Genomic DNA, 4498 nt, shown 5'->3' with positions numbered 1-4498 from the left:
CCATGACTCCTGTCATCACATTGCTACATGCACTTATCATCACAATGTTCGATGACCCCTGACATCACAATGTTCCATAACAACTGTTAGCAAAATGTTCCATGACACTTGTCAGCAAATTGCTCCATGACCCTGTCATCAGAATGCTCCCTGCCCTTCTCATCACCATGCACAACGCCCTTGCCATCAAAATGCTACATGACCTTTGTCATCACAAAGATCCATGACCCTTGGCATCACAATGCTCCATGTCATTGTCATCACAATGCTCCATGAACGCTCTCATCACATTGCTCCATGCCCATGTCTTCACAAAGCTCCATGACACATGTCATCAGAATGCTCCATGGCCTTCTCATCACAATGCTCCATGCCCTTGCCATCACAATGCTCCATTATCCCAGTAATAACAATACTCCATGACCTCTGCCATCACGATGTTCCATGGCCTTGTCATCACAAAGCTGATTGACCCTTCTCATCACAAGGCTCCAAGAACCCTGTAATCACAATGCTCTATGCCCCTTTTCATCTCAATGATCCATGAACCCTGTCATCACAATTCACCATGCCCATCATCATAATGCTTCATGCTATTGTCATCACAATGAAATCAAAATGCTCCATGACCTCTGTCATAACAATGCTCCAAACCCTTGTGATCACAATAATCCATAACACTTGTCTTCACAATGCCCCATGACTCGTGTCATCACAATTATCAATGGTCTTCTCATCACAATGCTCCATGACCATTGTCATCACAATGCTCAATACACTTGTCATCAAAATGCTCCCTGACACTTGTTGTCTGTATGCTCCTTGAACCCTGTCATGACAAGGCCTCATGCCTTTTTCAGCACAATGATCCATGCCCTTTTCATCACAATGCTCCAAGACCCATGTAATCACAATGCTCGTTGCCCTTGTCATCACGAAGCTCAATGATGCATGCCATCAGAATGCTCCTTGGTTTTCGCCTCACAATGTTCCATGCCCTTGTCATCACCATGTTCCAAGACCCCTTTAATAAAAATGCTCCATGCCCGTTTTCATCAGTATGCTCCATGAGACTTGTCATCACAAGGCTCCATGGTTTTGTCATCACAATGCTCAAGGACCTTGTCATCACAATGCTTCTCGACCTTGTCAAGAAAATTTTCAATGGCCCTTGTCATCATAATGCTCCATGCCCTAATCATCACAATGCTCCATTATATTTGTCAAAACAATTCTCAATTACATTTGGCATCACAATGCTCCATGCCATTGTCATCGCAATGGACCATGACATATGTCATCACAATGCTCCCTGACACCTGTCTTCACAATACTCCATGACCTTCTCATCACAGTGCTCCACGCCCTTGTCGTCACAATGCACCATGCCCACTGTCATCACAATAATGTATAAAACTTGTCAGAGCAATGCTCCATGCCCCTGTCATCACAATGCTCCATGCCCTTGTCATCACAATGCTCCATGACCCCTGTCATCACAATGCTCCGTGACTCCAGTCATCACAATGTTTCATAACGATTGTCATCACAATGGTACATGCCCACGTCATCACAAGTCTCTGTGACCTTTGTAACCACAATGCTCCATAAATTTTCATCACAATTCTCTGTGACCCTTCTCATCACAATGCTCCATGTCTTTGTCAGAACAATGCTCCATGACCATTGTCATCACAATGTGCCACACACATTTCATCACAACGGTTCACAACATTGTCATCGCAATGCTCCATTAACCTTGTAATCACAATGGTCCATGCACTTCTCATCAAAATGCTCTCTCACCAGAGATATCACAATGTACCATCACTAGTCATCACAATACTCCCTCACCCCTGTAATCACAATGTTCCATGACCCTGTCATCCCAATGCTACATCCCCTTATCATCACAATGTTCCATGACCCCTGCCATTACAATGTTCCATAACACCTGTCATCAAAATTCTCCATGAACATTTCATCCCAAAGCTCCAAGACCCCTGATATCACAATGTTCCTTTACAATTTTCATCAAATTGCTGCATGACCCGGTCATCAGTATGCTTCCTGCCCTTCTCATCATAATGCACCATGCCCTTGTCATCAAAATGCTCCATGACTTGTCATCACAAAGCTCCATGAACCTTGGCATCACAATGCTCCATGTCATTGTCATCACAATGCTCCATGAATCTTCTCATCACATTGTTCCATGTCCTTGTCATCACAAAGCTCCATGACACTTGTCATCACAATGCTCGATGCCCTTCTCATCACAATGCTCCATGCCCTTGTCATTACAATCCTGAATGACCCATGTATCACAGTGTTCTGTGCCCTTATCATCACAATGCTCCATGCCAACTCTCATGACAATAATCCATGAAACATTTCAGTCCAATGTTCCATGCCTTTCTCATCAAAATGCTCCATTACCCCTGTCATAACAATGCACCATGGCCCTTGCCATCACAATATTCCACGGCCTAGTCATCACAAGGTTCCATGACACTTGCCATCACAATGCTCAAGACCCCTGAAATAACAATGCTTCATGCCCTTGTCATCACAATGCTCCAAGACCCTTGTAATCACAATGCTCCATGCCCCTTTTCATCTCAATGTTCCATGAACCCTGTCATCACAATGCACCATGCCCATCATCATAATGCTTCAGGCTATTATCATCACAATGAAATCAATATTCTCCATGACCTCTGTCATCATAATGCTCCAAACCCTTGTGATCACAATGTTCCATAATACTTATCATCACAACACCCCATGACGCTCATCATCACAATTATCCATGATCTTCTCATCACAGTGCTCCATGATCTTTGTCATCACAATGCTCAATACACTTGTCATCACAATGCTGCCTGACACTTGTCGTCATATGCTCCTTGATACATGGCTTGACAAGGCTCCATGCCTTTTTCATAACAATGATCCATGCCGTTTTCATCACAATGCTCCAAGATCCCTGTAATCACAATGCTCCATGCCCTTGTCATCACAAAACTCCATGACACATGTCATCAGAATGCTCCATGGCCTTCTCATCACAATGCTCCATGCCCTAGTCATCACAATGCTCCAAGACCCCTGTAATCACAATGCTCCATTCCCCTTTTCATCAGAATGCTCCATGAGACTTGTCATCACAAGTCGCCATGGACTTCTCTTAACAATGCTCCAGGACATTGTCATCACCATGCCCCATTCCCTTTTCATCACAATGCTACATGACCCCTGTCATCACAATAATCCATGAACATTTTCAGCCCAGTGCTCCACGACCTACTTATCACAATGCACCATGGCCAATATCATCACAAGGCTCCATGACCACTGTTAACACAACACTCCATGACACCTGACAACACAATGATCCAGGACTCTTGTCATCACAATGCTCCATTCCCTAGTCCTCACAAAGCTCCATGACCCCTGTCATCACCACAATCCTTGAACATTTTCAGCACAGTGCTCCATGACACTTGTCATCACAATGATCCACGCCCATGTCATCCCAATGCTCCATGACCCCTGTAATCACAATGCTCCGTGACGCTTGTCATCACAGTGCTCCATGACACTTGTCATCACAATGCTCCATGCCTTTTTCAGCAAAATGCTACATGACCTTTTCATTACAATGCTGTATGCACTTGTCATCACAATAATCCATGAACCTTGGGATCACATTGCTTCATGCCCTTTTCATCAAAATGCTCCATGCTTCTTGAAATCAAAATGATCCATGACCTCTGTTATCACAATGCTCCAAACCCTTGTGATAACAATGTTCCATAACACTTGTCATCACAATGCTCCATGATGCCTGTCATCACAATACTCCATGCCCTTTTCATCCCAATGCTCCATGACCTTTGTCATCACAATTCTCAATACACTTGTCATCACAATGCTCCCTGACACTTGTCATCAGAATGCTCCTTGAACCCTGTCACTAAAAGGCTCCATGCGATTTTCATCACAATACCCTAAGCCGTTTTCATCACATTGCTCCATGCCATTGTCATCAAAACACTCCACAAGCTTGTCATCATAATGCTCCATGACCATTGTCATCACAGTTCTCCATGCACTTGTCAGCACAATGCTCCCTGACAGTTTTCATCACAATGCACCAAGCCATTGTCATCACAATGCTCCATTACTTTTGACATCAGAATCCTCCATGACATTTGTCATCACAATGCTCCATGCCATTGTCATCACACTGGGCCATTACATATATCATCACAATGCTCCCTGACACCAGTCTTCACAATACTGCATGACATGGTCATTACAATGCTCCATGACATTGTCATCACAATGTGCCATTCCAACTGTCATCGCAATAATCAATGAAACTTATTAGACCAATGTCCCATGCCCTTGTCATCACAATGCTCAATGCCCTTCTTATCACAATGCTCCATGACCCCTGTCATCACAATGATCCGTGACTCCAGTCATCACA

The sequence above is a fragment of the Mesoplodon mirus genome (assembly GCF_964341445.2).
Source record: "Mesoplodon mirus genome assembly, contig: HAP1_SCAFFOLD_34, whole genome shotgun sequence".
NCBI classification, from domain to species: Eukaryota; Metazoa; Chordata; class Mammalia; order Artiodactyla; family Ziphiidae; genus Mesoplodon; species Mesoplodon mirus.
This window is presented reverse-complemented; position numbering follows the sequence as displayed.